Consider the following 18,518-nt stretch of genomic DNA (forward strand, 5'->3'; position numbering starts at 1 on the left):
GGGTCCTGAAACAGAATCTTTCTTCACACTCTCAGAACCACACTTGTTGACACATTGATTTGTGAACTCCTGGTCTCCAGAACCGTGAGAAAGCACATTTCTATTATTTAAACCACCCAGTCTATAGTACTGTTACAGTAACCTTGCAAATTCATACACTGTGCCTCCATTTTCCTCAGCAAGCTCCTCCCTACCCTACACAACAGGAGCGTCTCTAACACACCCATTTACCCAGCAGTCACAGCAGCATGCAGATTGATAGCTCCTTCCCAGGACTTCTTTTGTGAAGCCCCCTCTTCCCTGTGATTTTGGTGCTGCAAAGAAGACAGCCACATAAAGAAGACCCAGAGGAGTCCAGCTCATAAAGAGATGCATAAACAGGAAAGGATGAGTAATAGTTAGGGAGAACAGAAGGGTCCTATAGAGACAGTTGAGCTGCTGTTGCAAACCAGGTATAAAGAGCAGGCCCCTTAGATAGAACCGGGTTGAGCTGAGATTCTAGTTCTTTAACTAAAAGGATCTTAATGACTAAAACTAATATTTCCTTTCCTTATTTTCAGGAGGACAGGTAAATATGCACACACTCATGTACACTAGCAATGATATTTGAGGAATAGAAAGTGAATTTTGCTTGATTTCTGTTTTTGTAAGCTTTTTCACAGCTGTGACTAAAGGACCTAACCAGAAAAAATTGTAGGGGAGGAAAGCTTTCCTTGAGAACTCACAGTTTCAGAGGTCTTAGTCCATAGAAGGCCAGCTCCATTTTGGGGGTTTCAAGGTGAGGATGAACATCATGGTGGGAGAGGGTGGCAGAGGGAAGTAACTCACATCACCATGATTAGGAAGCAAAGAGAGAGTGAGGGAAAGACAGACTCCATTCTCTATATACAAAATTAATTCCCATAACCACTCCCCAATTTCTCCCACCTCTTAATCTCACCAGGGATTATTTCACTGGGTTAAGACTCTTACATTCCAATTATTTTACCTCTGATCCTTCCAGCATTGTCTCACATATGAGCTTCTGGAGAACACCTCACATCCAAACCATAACAATTTGCATTTATATATCTAGTCTACATGCTCACACTTCAGAGGATTTTATCAGCAGAATTCTGGTGTTGTTTCAGTTAGATATTTTTCATTCACTCCTTCTCACCAACATATCTGTGTCAGATGACCTCATTTTGAAGCTAATTAATACTAGAGCTGTATTATTGCACTTTTCAGTAAAGCAGATACTGATTATGTGATGTACTGCTCCTATTCAACAGGTGCTCTGAAGTTGGGGAACAGAGATTTGAGACCAGTTGTTAGGGTCTGTAAACAAGTCAAGATGGTGCCTGGCATTTTGCCGGGGGGAGTGGTTTGTGAAGTAACACCAGCGAGCCAATAACTGTGGAGATTCCTTATTAGTTGACTGCTGTATCTAGTTTATGTTAATTAAGATAAGCTGTGTGTAATGTATATATACCCCTCCTGTCCTACAATAAACGGCTCCCACTCCTGCTGTATCAATGTACACAAGTTGCTCATCACCCCACCCCCCCACCCCCCCCACCCCCGGTTATTTTGCTGCAGCCGGACTGCGGCAACCAGTGTGTAAACTTGAGCTGGGGTAGGAGACTGAATGGAAGGCATGGTTGCTCATTCACACCTGCACCCTTGTGACTGGTCTCCGATGCATCTCAAATCCTCATTGGAGCAAGATTTCAGTGCATTTTGCTACCAACACCTTGTGTGTGTGTGTGTGTTCGTGTGTGTGTGTGTGTGTGTGTGTGTGTGTGTGTGTGTAGCCAAACCAGATGAAAATTTGCCCCTCAATTTTATCGGAGGAATAGATTTAAAGGGAAGTTTTTTTTTTGTTGTTGTTGTTGTTGTTGTTTTTGAATGCTCTGTTCACTGTAGAAGGAAACTGGTGAAAAAGAAATGATATTATTTAATATGGTAGCTCTAAAGAGAAAAACAAGGAAGTGATCCCCTTACCTTACCTTTAGCCTAGTGAGAGCATCTTCCAAAAAAGGACTCAGAGAACCAGAGAGGTGTTCCTTATAATAGGTGGGAAAGGTCAACTGATGAGAGACAGGAAGGGCAGCTGTTGATGGATGTGCCAAAGGAGAAGGAGTTGAGATTTTTAACCAGTTGCATGAATTTAGCCACTTCAGAAGCTTTTGTGCTCACTTTCTTCATCATTAAATGTGGCCCATGTGGATGCAAGGGAAATTCAGCCTGCAAACCTGCCACCCATTGATTTCCAGGGTCCACATGGCCCATCTGCTGACCAGGCAGGTGTCTCCTTCTTCTCTCGGGGTCCATGTGCATACTTTCCCAAGTTGTGAGTTCTGTGGAAGAGGAGGACATTCCTCACAGGAGGACCGTTCTCCAGTGAAGGATATATGAGCAGTTGTGCATCTGCCCCGCCACTACAGATGTCAATCAGCTATCAGGTTTCATAAAATGTGGGTAATAATAATCACCTTACTAGTTAGCCCTATGAATTAAATGTGTTCACACACAAAATATTTAGAATGATGCTTATCACACAAATAGTCTTGGAGAAATTTCATCGTATATCTTATTATATATTTGTATGCTATACAAGAAATGTAAATTTATATTAATAATGTCTAATGGTTGATGTATTTCTACTAGTAAGATTTTCATGACATATAGGTCAACCTGATTATTCAAAGATTGCAGGTATTATTATCTTATGCCTACTTCTTGAATCACTCATAAACTATCTCAAGAATGACAGAAATACTGCTTAAATCTATGAAAGCTGTTCAAATGAAAACATAACAGGATGTATAGATTAGGCAGTACTAACAAAGACATGTCGTCCAGTTTGGTAAAAGCAGAATGTAAGCTGGATGTGGTGGTACAAACCTGTAATCCTAGAGACTCTGCAGGCTAAGGTAGGAGGATTGCAAGTTCAAGGCCAGCCTTAGCAATTAAGTGAGGCTCTAAGCAAGCCTGCATAAAAATAAGAAAAATAAAATAAGAATAACAAAAAGTAATAGGGATGTAGTTCTATAGATAAGCACCCCTGGGTTCAACTTCATTTGAACCAATTTCAAATATATTTGTATTCATCTAAGATTGGTGAAGTAGAGTTTCTATCACTATCCCAAATTTTTCTGATACCATCATCATTACTTCCTGTCAAGTTCCCAAAGAATCTCATTTAATTTAACAAAAGCTAAAGTCAAATTGTTTAGCTACTATTTGAAACCAACAATATACAGTACATTGTATTCTCTTTATACAAAAAAAAAAGACTGGAAAAAAATTGGAATTTAGTACAGAAGATTGGATTACTTAATATTAGAAAAATAACATTCTTTGAAAATATGACAAAAATCTATGACAATATCCCTTAAATATTATTTTTTAGAAATCACTAATTCAAGAAAAATGCTTCCTTTATAATTGTTCAGGAAGTCACAAAGCAAATTGAAAAATTAACATACATCTTGATTTTTTAAATACTTACTAAAATACCTTTCCATACATAAGAAAATTGCCTCCCCCACTTCTCTTTTTAACCTTAAGTAGTATGATTTGAGTTTCTTCTTTTTTTTATACATCATTTAGGTCATTTGTTTTTAAATGACACTAAATTTATAAAACTTTTAACTCTTTAACCTGATTATAATAGAAATGGTGTTGATAGCTTGGTCTGTTTATTAGAAATTTGAATTGTGGTTTAATTTTTTCCCTGTGACCTAATATTCAAAGTGCATGGAAATACTCAAGACCTATAAAACACTCATGTTTTGAGATCACATTTCTCTGTTCCAAGTGGAGAAAAAAAATACTTGTTTTGATAATCATTCTCATGGAACACAGTGACACAGAAATCAAGTGTCAGGATCTTTTCATATATCCTGCCTCTTTATATGAAGATCTTCTAATGTAAAACCACAAAGAATATGGCTTATAATTTTTCCATCATAAAAAGGATATAAAGATGGCAAGCTTGACCTCAAAATCCTTAGCCAGTTTTATTCTGCAGGCAGAATTAGTGAGACAGAAGATAAACTCAGGACAAATTTCACTGCTTACCAAGTTCTGCATATTTATGTCCCTTCCCAATCACATGTTAAAATCCTACCCCAAGTGATGATATAAGGAGAGTGTGATCTCTGAAGTGATGTCTGTCCAGTCATCTTTCTCATTCCTTTTGGAAATATTAGCCCTACTTATTAAAAAACCAAGGACCCTCACCCCCATCCATCTGGTTTGGAAGATACTGTGCCTGTTCTTTATTCCCTGTGGCTTGGTGGGTTTCTCAAGACCGAGGCACCACTAAGCAGATGAACATATCACACAGCACCATCACAGTCTTCTTAGGCTCTTTGCTGAGTATAAAGAAACGGTCTGCTTTCCTCTATACTGTAATATTGGGAACATAGGAGCCAGGCGGTTTCAGGAAATACCAACACAGAGAAAGGAAATAAGAGAGTAAGCCCTGGATTTTGCCATAACAAAAATCAGCCCAAGACCTGGACTTCTCAAATGCATGATCCAACATGTTCTTTTCAGTTTTTGAAATATATTTGTTTTCATCTAAGACTGGTAGAGTTTCTATCACTATCCCAAATTTTCCTGATATCATCATCATTACTTCCTGTCAAGTTCCAAAACAATCTCATTTAATTTAACAAGAGCTAAAGTCAAATTGTTTAGCTACTATTTGAAACCAACAATATACAGTACATTGTATTCTCTTATACTAACCTCAAAGCATGCCATTGGTAATATGAAGTGTATTTTTACTTGGAAGATCCTGCCCATTTTATATTTGAAAGTGAGCAACATAGTTTCATATCTTTAGTTCATAATATTTTCCTAAGTTTTCCAACATGCTGTTGATTTTTAGAACATGCTGTTCTTTTCCTTCAGGTAATTACTCTTGAAATAATCCATGGGGCTATCAAGATGACAATAATTTGCATGATAATTATTGCTGTAGAAATGACTTCCTGATTTTTTCATCTTTTTTATAATTTATTAAGAAACGAGGATCTTATGACTTTTTATGTTAAAAACACTCAAATTATTTTCAAATATTTTGAAATTGGCAAAATACAAAAAGATTTCTGCCAAACAAGTTTTACTTGAATTTTTAAATGTGTGGGTTTTTGATGGAAACTTAATCCATATGTTTCTCATTCATTTACGATTAGCTGACAAAAATGTTGTTTTGTAAGAGTTTGATATCCATTATTTTTAAAAATATGCTTATTACTTTTCTTTTAGCTACACAATGTTGAAAGAAAACCTATTCAATAATTTGAGATTTGTATTTTCTTATTCTATTTTTGGATTCAAGTGGCATGTTACATTAAAATTCAGGAAAGACAAATTTGTCAAATGACACGTTCTATAAGGACACTCTGAACTTAATATCTCATTTGATGGAAGACCATTTGTACCACTTGAGGAACAATATATTCCTCATGATTTCTCCATATGCTGAAAATGAAATGGCATTACCACTCCTACCTAACAATTATCGACATTACATATGTCACTTTCTGCTTGGTGTTTTAAACACATGATTTGCTAAACTCCAAATAGCAGGAAAATTATATCTTGTTCCCCATGGTTCACAGACAGGAAAGTCAACAAGCCCACCCTTCTTGCTCTAAGGAGCATTTCCTAATATAACATAGGAAAGTACTTAAGTTGCAAACACTTGTATGCATGTATCTGTAAGTACATACGTGTGTGTTTGTCAGTTGATCTCTGCGTAAGAAACATCAATGTGCATAAGACCTAAAATGCTCTGATGATCTTTTAGTTCTACAATCTGGAACTTGAAGCTTCCTAGTACTCCACATAAAGGAAAGGGTCATGAGAAATGTTTTAAGCTCTAGGCATGGACCTCACTAACATCTCCTCCCTCCATTGGCATGACTTAAGTATATGATGTACTGAAAAACAGTCCACTATTCTGGTCATCAAATTGTTTGAATCTTTTCATGTCTTTAGCATATTTTTACCTTGCCAAAGGACTCACTTCTATCCAGTCCTTTCTCACCATTGACCATATGACTAAAAACGAGGATCATAGGAAATGTGTGGTGATCTAGATATTGCCATTGTTGACCCAAGAACCTGTCAATTAAAATGTCCCATTGCCTGTTGGGAGCCCTGTATGAACTATGGACATTGTTTGAGCCATTAAGGCAGGAAAGTTGCTTTGCTGTGAATTCCTGAGTGAAATTCCCCATTTGAGAAAGTCCCATTCACTGCCAACCTGCCTTAGCTCACAGCCTTAGGTTCAAACACCCATCCAGAGATAGGCATGACCTGCCAATTTACCTCAAGATTCCTCCCTCACTGAAACCTTTGATATATACTTCCCCTTTTGAATCTAATTTTTGGCTTTGTCTTTTATTCCTTACTGATTATTCAGACTTTTTATTTTCCCGGGCAGCTCACACCTCCAAGTGGGAATCTGCTTTTCTGGGGTGCTGGTCACCCCGGGAATTGTCTGCCAAAACATTCCTGACATAGGGAGAACACCCACAATAAATATACCAAATAAAGAGGAGAAAAATGGAAGACATGAGCAGCACTGATTGGTAGAAACTCTGAAATCTCACCGGGCACCATTTTGAAAGCACTTTGCTTTAGGATTGTGGAGAAAAAAAAAAAAAATCTCCAATCAATGTTCTCATAAACTCCAGGTCCTGAGGGGGTACTCTTCTCTTTGTCCATGAATCTACCATGCATATGGAATCCCCTGTCCATGAATTCTCTACTCAGAGAATGGGAGTTCCTTAGGTAATCCCTGCCTCCTGGCAATGGAAACCCAAGTCTTGTTTGGGTGTTAAATGGTCAGATATTTTTGACAATATACTGCTGCTGAAACTTTAGTAGGTTTCTGATCTATGTATTTCTAGTCAGTTCCTTGTGTCAGAAATCACATTTCTCTCCTTAGTTTTAATATGACAGCTAATTTTCCATCATCATTCCTATGTCTGCCCCATATCTATATGCATCACTATACACACACACACACACAAACACACACATACGTATCTGTGTGTGTGTGTGTGTGTGTGTATATATATACATATATATATATATGTACCACTATTAGATGTATATATATGTGTACCACTATTACATATATATGTACCACCATATATAGATAGATAGATAGATAGATATAGATATAGATATATGGATATATATGTTCCACTAAATATATATATATATATGTATGTATGTATATATGTATAGTAGGGATATATATATATTTTAAATAAAAAATTAAAATAAATGCGCTATATATATATATATATATATATATATATATATATGGTGGTACAATAAGCAGATGGGAAAGAGACTTTAATTCTCTTTCCCTAAGATCCTTTATCCAGCTGGGACTTGTATCAAACACCACAGTTCCAGTCTGACCTTTGCTCCATGTGAGTTTATCCAACTCATGAACATTACATGACTTTGTTCTTCAAAGTTTTGTAAACCTAGCCCTTACTGTTTAAAATCTAATGTTGCAAAGGTAAAATTTATGCTTATAAACAAGCCAATCCATTTCCAAACTTCTTTTTCTTTCAGTGATTTGTTAAGTGTAGTTAATGTCCACACCCACAGATCTATGCTTTTATTTTATTCATTTTCATTTCTTAGTTTTATAGGATTCCTCCCAAGTGACTACCGATCTAGTATTACTAAATGTCTTCTGACCTTGTAACACTGATGACCATCTTTCTAATTTCTACTACATGAGCCTTCTGTATTTGCTGTGATCTCTCAACTAATGCCACATGTTTTCATTTTTGTTTTATGTTTTCCGTATTAGTCAGGATAGGACAGACTGTATTGCAATAACAAAGATACTTCGACCTTTCACTGGCTTAATGTAATAAAAGTTAATTTCTAGTTCATGTCAAGCCCGATATGGATGCAGGGTCTCTGAGTTTTCCTCAACACATCCTCCCTAAGCAATTACTCAGACAACAAGCTGCTTCCAATTTACAGTTGTGTGATCTGAGCCAAGAGGCAGTGAGGGATGAGAAAAGAGACTTAGAGCATCCCATCAGCTATTGTTAAAGGCTGTATAATGGCAGTGTCTGACACCATCTTTAACATCTCCATATCCACTGGTCAGAAGTTCGCCATACAGCACCAACATGTACTCAAGGAGCCTGAGCTTCAGAGATCACCATAGGGGAAGTACCTAGTGCTTTATGTCATGATACATATGAAAAGTCTTCATCTTTTATAAGGCACTTCATCATTTTATACTTAATATTCAGACTGTTATAAGAGGCTGGACAGTAATTCTGGTAGCTCAGGCACTCACATTCACATGTTAGGGGATCAGCATTAGGAGCTCAATTACAACTTGATTTGGGAGATTTTGGACCTGTCAATTTCAGGATAGTGAACACCTTGAGAGAAGGAGTAAAGAGGAAAATACTACAAGGAATGGAATAGGAGGCTCAATTGTATTGGTACTGATTTGAAACACATTCACAAATTATTTGATCATCTTCTCATTAACAGGTGGAGCCAGCACTTCCTCCTAGTGAATAAAATACAGTGGAAATGACAGGTGTGACCTACAGAAGGTAGATCAGCAAAGACATTTGCAGTTTTTATCTTGCTCATTATCTCAGGTCACTGTCTGAGAAAAGAGGCTAACTGACCTGGGAGGACAACCAAGTGTCCTTGCAGAAAGATACATGTGGAGAGGAACAGATAGGCCCTCTCTCCCAGCCATATGAGTGAGCAACCTTGGAACTCACTTCTCTAGCCTCAGGGAAAGTTTCAGATGACTGCAGCTCTGGCAGTAACCTTATGAGAGACCTCAAGCCAGAACCACCCAGCAAGGCTACTCCCTAATTCCTGAACCACAGAAACTGTGATAAATGTTTATGGTTTTAAGCCACTAATATTGGGAGCAATTTATTAGACAGCAACTGATAAATAATTCAACATCTGTAATATTTTATATCCAGAAAATCTAAAAAAAAAACTGTGAATATAGTGTCAATCAGGGTAGATGATAATTACATGTATAACAACTTGCTTATTCAACCCTTAAGTTGAACTTAACTGTGTGCCATTCATTGTTCTACATGGCTTGCAAAAATGAAATATGTGGATATTCAAAAACAAACTATGTGAAATTTACTATAGTGATCTCACCTTTACAGATGAGTTAACTACCAACTAGAAAGGTTAGAAAGCTTTTCAGAGGTCACTAATGAATAAATGACACACAGAAAATTCATACTCGAGCAGTGTTTCTACATGGTTTGTGCTCTTAGCAATTAACATTATTTTATGTTGCTTATAAATTTTTAAATATTTTATAATTTAAATTATAAAAATTACATGATGAGATCATTTTTCCATCATCTGATAGGCTTCTATACATACAAAGACATGGGTTTTATCTTGGTTACCCTTGTAGGCAAAAGCAAAAAAATGAAAATAAATTATTTAAAAGGGAAAAAAATAAAGAAAAGGAATTCTCTATTGAGCACCAACTCAAGAAACAATTTCTTTCCTTCTTTAAACCTTAAAGCCATAACTTCTGACTTCCATGATTCATAAGTAGAATAATTTGGAATTTGTTGTATTGGAGAAAAAAAATGTTAGTGGAACAAGTGATTGTAGATGAGGAAAATGAGGCTGCTTGGTTGCTGTTATCTCTATGGCTTGGGGAACTAACTTTTTTGTATCTGAGAATCAGCTATGAAATTGTCATTTTTATCTTTACCTAAACTCAGCATTCACATCTGGCCTCATATGAACTTAAATTATCATCATCTTTTCTGAATCAAAGAGACAAGCCTCTCCTGTTGGCATTAGAAACTAAGGAGGTTCCAGGAAAATTCGCAACCTTACTGATAAAAGCCTATTTAAAATAAGCCCTTCTTCATGAGGAATTGCAGTCATTCAAAGGGGAAAAAAATCATAGATGCCATACAGTGCTTGAATGTATCTCTAAGCTCAGCTTGGATTAACCCAATGCAAGCATGGAAAACTACTGAAATTTAACAGACTTGATTTGCTATAAAACTATGTGAAACATTGGAATAATGGGCCCATTATCTCAACTTATCTAAAGCAGTAGATTTGGGTTTTCTGGGGATACATTAGGACTCCATCAAGGCAGCAATGCAAGGCACAAATCTTTGCTATATTCCTTATTGCCAGGTAATTAACATGCTCGGTAATTCAAAATTGTTTATTGAGAACTACAATATGAAGTGAGTATGCTGTCTTCAGGGTATAAAGTGTCAGCCAAAGAGGGGATATTTTAACTAGAATGACAGTAAATAGGAGATTAGAATCTAGTATGAGAAATGTTCTTGAAAGAACATATTATGTCTTGAGGGCAAGAAAGGGAAATAGTTAAATTTAAGTATCATGAATTTAAGTATCAAGAATAGAAGAAAGAAGGTAGCAATGCAAAAGTCAGTGAAAAAAATCCTTGGAATAACTTATAATGAATTGCAAGAAGATGATGTTTCACTTGCCATATAGGTTAGTACTAAGTCAATTTTTAAAATGTTTTAGAGTTGGGAACAGTGGCTTCTTGGCTGAGATAGGAGGATTTCAAGTTCAAAGCCAGCCTCAACCTCAGTCAGGCACTAAGCAACTCAGTGAGACCCTGTTTCTACATAAAATATAAAATAGGGCTGAGGATGTGGCTCAGAGGTTAAGTTCAGTCCCCTGTACCCCCCCGCCCCCGAAAAAAAGAGTATAGAATGCATTCTACAGTAGATCTGATCTAGGGACCATCTAGATAAAAGTGGTAAAGAATAGAGAGAAGCAAGAATGATCCCAGGTTCCTAGTTTATATAACTATTACTTGATTTTGAAAAAGATGAAGCTAAAAATCATCATAGAAGCAAGCTCTCAAAGTTCACAGGTTGAAAAATCAGTGAACTCCGCAGCTTTGGTAATGTAAACAGACATACGGGAACTAATATCTACTGTGTGTGCTTTGCATAATGTGGATATTGAAAATCAGACAGAAAGCTGTGTTTGTTTGTTTTTCATTAATAACTCTATATCTTTCATTCGGAATTATTAATAAAGTTTTCTTCTCTCTTGATGGTAATCTTAAAGCTGAAAATATTTAAATCTCTTTGCATTCATGTCAATGTCACCAAACAGAAATGCTTGAATGACATTTACTACAAAATTATATTAATTTCAATTCAAATGAATGCAGAATGATTCATTAACAAGGTCTATGCTAAAAATGAGTAAAAAACAATTACAGAATTAAGTTGACATCAGAACAATAATAGGCATTTCTGAATTTCAAGCATGTAGAGGGGAGATGCACTTGTGGGATAAACATTTATGTTAAAATAAAAGAAAGGGGTCATCAAAAGAATGCAATGAAATGAAAGTGCAATGTGGAAAATTTAGGTACATGCTGCTGGGGAATTTTAGCTTAATTTGTAAGAAAACAAGAAACAGAAAATTGTTCTTTGGAATCAATTTTTTGATGCTTTCTCCATTTTTCCATTGTTCTTCTTTTATTAGAGACATATTTCTGTTATTATAAACATATTCTAGCAATCCTTTTCTATCTAATGTGATAAATTTGGTTCATATGAGTTTAATTCTCGAAAAAAAACCCTCTTTATAAACTTTATGATTACTCAATAAAAATTATACCAATAAATTAAATCACTTAGATTTTCTATAAAATTATTGATTTTTAAGGGGCACTTCCTTAGTAGACACATTGATTTTTCAGGAAATACCTATTTTTAATTTGTGTGAGTGTGTGCACATGCATGTCCTTTAGTGAGAGAGACTGCTAAGTAAAGAGTGTGTCTGGTCTCTGAACTCTACTGGGCCAGGGCAATAAGTACAAAGTGTGTACTCAGGCAAAAATCAGATTTAACTCAGAAAGATGTTCACTCTAAGAATTAATGGTAAAGAAAGTAATTTTAAAAGCCTTTTAAGGAAACTAATCAGGTAATATTCATAAAAAGGAAATAACAAGGTAAATCTTACACAATCCATATTTATTGGTAATTTTCTTATCATTCAAGAGTCTAATAAAGATTTTTTTCAAAGTTCATGTATGAAGACACGAATTGGATGTCAACCTACTTTATATACAAACAGATATAAAAAAAATGTGGCATATATGTATGGTAAGAATTGTAATGCAAAAAAACACAAAGTACATGTATAAAGACATGAATTAGTGTGTACATACTCTATATACACAGATATGAATAATTGTGCTCTATATGTGTAATAAGAATGGTAATGCATTCTGCTGTCATGTATTTAAAAAAAATAAAATCAATTAAATAAAAAAGAGTCTAATAGAGAATTTTTAATTTACCTAAAGTTTATTAACAAAATCTCACTTGAAATTGACCTCTAAAGAATGAATATAAAAGGCATAACTTTTAAATGAGTAAAGAAAAGATGTATGCTGAAATAAAAATCAAATCATAGGCCCTGTGCAGTGGTACTCGCATGTAATCATAACAGCTTGAAGGGTGAAGTAGTAGGATTGCAAGTTCAAAGCCAACCTCAGCAATTTAGTGAGGCCCTTACAACTCAACAAGACCATGTTTCTAAAGAAATATAAAAAGGGCCTGCTGATGTGGCTCAGTGGTTAAACATCCCTGGGTTCCATTCCAAAAATAAATAAATAAAAATGTGAAAATAGTCATACTGTATGCATAAACATAATGAAAGTAAACGAGAATTAAACACACCAATAGGTGGAAAGAGGACATTTGAAATATCTAAAGTATAATATAATACACGTCATATAAAACTACTGAATGCAATAAACATATCATTTGCATCAAACGTAATGCATTTATAGTACACTTACAAAAACAAATGGGAAAAATACACACCAAGTTCAAAACAACCATTACTTCTAAGAAGAAAAATAAGTTATTTTTTGCTAATTTTATGTGGTGCACATCTGGGTGTTTGTTAAGTTTTCTCTTTACTTTGGGTTTGACATTTTTCACTATTAAAAATATTGACTGTGCAAATTAGAATCTGTACTCATCTCTAGTAGATCTAAAAGACATTCCTCTGTGTGCCTGCATTACCCAGGGTCACAGCCCCTTCAGTTTGATTAGTGGCTAGCACTTGTCTACCTCTTCAAAGGTGGGCTTCTGGCAACAGGAAGGAGGAAAGGAAGGAAGGGGAAGCACCTACTTTTCAAGTACATGTGCCTTCAGTATCACAGGCTGTTTCTCTTTATAAGACAGAAGCCATAGTTAGTCATAGACTCACGCTTACATATGGGAAAGGCTGGTAGATATGATCTTAAGCTGAGTAGACATGTGTTTTGGTTAAGTCTTTGGGCTCTATTCAAAAAAAAAAAAAAGAGGAGAATGAAAACTGCAAAGCCACTCTTCTACGGAATTGTTGATAGTGTCTCTAGAAGTGTGGGTTGAGACCGCTTTTCAGAATATTTACCTTTTTCCTGGGGAGAGGAAGTTACAGTTTTATGTTGCTGTTTCAGTCTTTCAGTAAAATGCCATTTATCCTTATGCAATATTTAACCCACTTCCACAAAAGCTCACTGAGATTTTGTTTGAGAAAGAAAAAAAAATAATAAGCAACTTTGACAAGTTTGAAGGACAGGTTAATTATTTCTATCAATATATTCTACCAATTCAAGGAAAAGAATCATATTATTCCTAAGGATAGAGATCCATGAGGAATAGGAGAATTAGAGCAGATGGGTTATGCCCTCTCTTCAGAAAATTTTATTTTAAATAAAAGCAGTGTCCCTTAGCTTAAGCATCTGGAAGAAACTACAGTAGAAATAAATCTAATTTCATTTGGAAGAATTGTACTGAAAGTATTAAGCTTTATTTACTTCAGTTACATTATTAAACTGACAAACATACTGTAGGATCTTATATGGAAGGGTTGATACTCTTTGTTACATTTTATTGCCATTTAATCTAAACCGATCCCAAGAGTTCTTCATATGATAGCACCCACTCTGATGTCAAGCACCTAAATGATGGCTGAAATTTTTATATCAGTCACTTACAAGGAATGGGATGCAATTTTAAATTCTTTTGCAGTCCAATATCCATTATTTAGTAGTAAGATAAAACAATCTTTGAAAGTTACAAACGTGATAATAAAATTCGTTAATATATCTTTAAAGTTGAATGATTAATATCCATATTCTGTCTTCAAGAAATAACTCAAAAGCAGAAAGCTACAGCAAAAGGAACCAGAAAGCACTAAGGTATTTCAAGACAGCCAAGTTCTGAAACTTCTTGTTAAAGTTTTGTGAGGTGAAGTTGGCCTAACACTGATATTTCCAGAGATGGTGACTTGGCAGATATGATACACGTTGGCATTTTACTAATGAAAAAATAAACTGGTTCAAGTATTTGGAAAGTACACAATGTGTGTTTATGTATCATTATCTGTTAATGATCCGAGTAGTGCAATTGGAAATTACAAATGACTTTCACAACTTAAGAAGTAAATGATTTTCTTAAATCATGTGTATTAAATTGTAAGAGCTGTCCCGTTTAGAGAGGTTTCTCCTGCTTTAAAATAGAAGCATTATAAGATTATGGGATTTAAAAATTATAATGAAAAAGTCAGTGGGTGTTAACAACTAAACTTTAAACTTTGTCTAATTATAACACAAGTATACTGTGAAACGAAATGAAAAACCATCTTATTTGTGTTCCTTTTATTCAGTGTATAATGTAAGATACAAATTAAGGCTTCTATGTAGTTAATTAATAGCATAGAATCCTTTCTAGTCATTTAAGTACAAGTTTGCAAAATTATAACAACAGCTTTGGAAGACATGTATATGAGAAGGCAGAAAAAAATTAAATTATTTTCTAAAAAGACATATTGAATGTTGAAAAACTGATGACAACTTCAAGGATACTTTAAAATTTCCTTAAAATTCTAAGTCATGTTTCTATTTGCTAACAGCAGCAGAACATGTATAACAGATTTCTTTTTGTTTCAAACCATTTTAGTGATATACACACAGATATGTTGTCCTTAAAAAAAATTCAGTTGATATTTCCATTCACATTGTTAGAATTAGCTATGCCTGATTATATAAATGTTATTTTGGTTTTGGAAAGCATCAATCACAAAGCCTCCCTTTTTTTCCAGTGGATAGATACTGGCTTTATGAAATATGAGAATGATCCTTAAATAATTTGCTTGTGGGTTTAAGTAAATTACAGGACAATGAGGCTTAATTAACCGTGATTTTCATTTCTAGAAAATGCAGCTCTTCGAGGAGGGTGACGAGCTTGGCATTGCTCAGCACATACCCTCCAGTTGGGGGAGAAAAAATTATGAGTACATATTAACAGTGCACCTCATTCCAGTCTTTCAACACTGAGGGGGAAAACATGATCATAGGTTTGATCCACCAGCACTACAAATCCACAGGATTGAAAATGTACTGTAACCAGGAAAGTTATCAGGCCAGGCTGCTTAGGCACTCTGCGGCAAACACGATGACTCCTCAAATATTTTCAGAGAGCTTATTACCTAAGCTCACTACCATGATATGTCAAGTAGAAGGAAATCTCTCACCAGCCCTCTTTCTGGAACCCATTCAGAAATCTAAAGAGAATGGTCTAGAAGTTTTCACAGTTGGAAAGTTTCAAGTTTCTTTGTCTTGAAGTTAAGCAGAGCTGGGAGGATTAACTTACCTTATTTCCGTTTTATAATTAATATTTTCAGAATGCTAGTGTTCTAGGTATACTACTTGCTCCTGCTAAGAAGAAATGAAGAGAAATGCAAAACACATGGTAAAGTTACAAACTCTGGCTCTAGCAATGAAGAAAATTAAAGAGGCACGTATTGGGGACTAAATTATTGATGATGAAGGTCTTAGGTAGCCAAGTTTCTTTTGTAATAACAATATGTGAGTCTTCTAAGATCCTCTTTCACTCATTTGCCATGGTCCTGTCCTTCAACTCCACTTAACACCTTGTAAGTTTAAATGAAAAACAAATAATATAGAGCTGCCACAGTTTAACCTGGCATGGTTATTATTTCCATGAGTACCAAACATATGAGCTCAAACCTAGTTTTCAAACTAATTAATGGTGATGGTCCTGTTGTATTTTTGTAGAATGTTTATTAAAAATACTGTGTTTTTATGTTTAAGTCACATTTAAAATGAAACTCATACTCTTAAATCTTTGGCCTTATTTGTATTAATGGAAAAAAATTTTTCAAAAAAAATTTATGAAGCCAAAAATATTGTGGCAATTTTATCTCCAAGAAGCTGTAGGAACATTAGCTTCCATAATAGGATTTAAGTTTTAATTTACCAAATGGTTTGTGTGGCCATGAAAATATATGTAACTCCTGAAACTTTCAATTACAATTATAAGACTTTATTTCTTGCCCTAAAAAATGTAGTTTCATAACTGCTGTTGTGCTATAGATGAAATAAGAAAGGGAAAAAAAGTCAACAAATACAGCAATGATCAAACCAGTTCAATTCAGATTTCATAAAGTTGAACCTTTGGTTTCATTATGATAAACATTTTACTCAAGATCAAATTTTCAAAATTTAGTTGGTCAGATAGAAAAAGAAATTGATTCTCACTGACTTCACATAAATATAAACATAAAATACCACCAAATTGAAGTTATTTACTTTTCACTAATATATTACTGCACTTAAATTCTTGAACATGTGTTTACATAAATTCATGTAAAATTTAAATTTTTCAAACAAGAATATTATATCTATTATAATTTTACTTCTAAGGCAAGTGATAATAGAAAATTTATTGTATATTTATACACATTTTTATTATCTGAATAATAGCATAAGGTACACTTCTAAAAGGTTTGTTATGTGCATAAATTGTGTTTATACTGAGAAATATCCGTTTGCAGAAAACATTTAATGAAAAATTAAAATAGCAAACATGATATGAGCAATTGAAAGAGCAATGCCTAAAATATGCCATAGTGACATTTAACTTGGGAATGTACTTAATCTAATGGTACTTTGTCATGTTCTAGGGTGGAACACTTAGTTTGAACACTATGCAGAACTTTTGAGGGGATCTTACAAGAACACATTATTTTGCTTTATCTTCTCTTGAGTAGCTCTTTATTTTTCTTATTTGTGGATAATTCTTAATCAAAGTTTCATTTGGAATGGAGACTTCTTTTTTCCATTTTGGAATTCTATCTCAGATCTCTTACCTGGTATTCAAACTCATGAAGCCAGTTCCCTACTAGATCAATTCACTTTCTGATAATAAACAAATAAAAAATGTAGAAACAAAGTAAAGAGAAACAGAATGATAAGGGTAGACTGGACTTTTTGAAATATGGTTATAAAGAAATGTCACTTAATACCAGTGCCAAGATTATAAGATACTCATATGGCACAGACCCAGGAGAATTATAAGCAATGGAGAGTATGAGCAATAGCACTAAGGTAAGAGAATATAAGGTACATCCAAGCCAAAAGTAAGAAGAAAAAAAAAAGCACAAAGAAGAGTGCTAAGAAGTTGCAAAGTTAAAAAGCTGAGATCATGGAAGAATTGAAAGACTATAAAACAACATGGTTTTGTTCCAAAAGCAATAGAAAAACATTAAAGGGATTAAAGAATACAATTCAGTAACAGGATGCACTCGTGTACTTAGTTGTTTATTTGTTCAAGATATTTGGAGTATGCCTACTATGTGTCTAGCACAGTGCTAACTCCTGGGAATGTGATGTAAACTAACAAAGACCCCACCTTGCTCATGTAAAATTTATAATCTGATGAGGACTGGAATATTAATACAATATGAGCATTTAAACTCAAACTGATTATTTGCTCTGAAGGTCAGGAATATGATTTCAAAGAGACCTAACATAGAATCTGACATAGGTTGAAAGTCGGGAAATGTTTCTTAGAGGAAGAACTGGATCAGCTGAGATCTGGTGGATGGGAGGAACTCAGAGGCAAAGATGGGAGAGGAAAAGTACATAGTTCTACTGCTGCATGGGGAGTGCAGAAAAGACAGGATGCTAGAAGAAGAAAAGAGAGACCTGACTGCAGAATGTTGAGTCTTTGTAATGTGAGATGCACTGTAGAAATAAACAAAACTAAAACCATTATAATGCCATGCAAGTCCTGTAATGCCATCTAAGTCCCTGTTTATACCCTAAGGGAAATGAGAAGCCCTTGAAAGATTTAAAACAGTGGGTGAGATGATCAGATGTGAAATGATGCCCTGATGACATTTGCTTAGGAGATTGGAAGGCAATTAGATCAGATAAAGGGAAAATAGGATAGAAACACTACTACCAGATTAAAGACATGAAATAATAGTAACCTTGACCAGAAAATATTAGAGAATAACTTCTGCATGTGATGCAGACAGTATTTCTCAACTTCATTTAGTCACCACTTGGACATTTTGAATAACCCCTTCTCTGTGTGATTTTAATAAAAAGGTAAGAGGACATCCCTTTATGAACCATA

General features: G+C 34.8%; 1 long non-coding RNA gene across 2 annotated transcripts in view; it reads right to left on the reverse strand.

Annotated features, from left to right (window-relative positions):
- The window catches only part of LOC144376467 (uncharacterized), a 102,839-nt gene that overhangs the window by 35,749 nt on the left and 48,572 nt on the right, over positions 1 to 18,518 (reverse strand). Inside the window, exons 3-4 of one of the 2 annotated variants that reach the window (XR_013436984.1) lie at positions 2,890 to 2,976; positions 1,589 to 2,342 (exon numbers count right to left, since the gene is read on the reverse strand). The exons of the other annotated variant lie outside the window; for it this stretch is intronic. This is a non-coding gene — a long non-coding RNA (uncharacterized LOC144376467). Of the gene's footprint in view, positions 1 to 1,588; positions 2,343 to 2,889; positions 2,977 to 18,518 lie in introns of those variants that run through there. 2 annotated transcript variants of the gene reach the window in all.

Source organism: Ictidomys tridecemlineatus, chromosome 3 (genome assembly GCF_052094955.1).
Source record: "Ictidomys tridecemlineatus isolate mIctTri1 chromosome 3, mIctTri1.hap1, whole genome shotgun sequence".
NCBI classification, from domain to species: Eukaryota; Metazoa; Chordata; class Mammalia; order Rodentia; family Sciuridae; genus Ictidomys; species Ictidomys tridecemlineatus.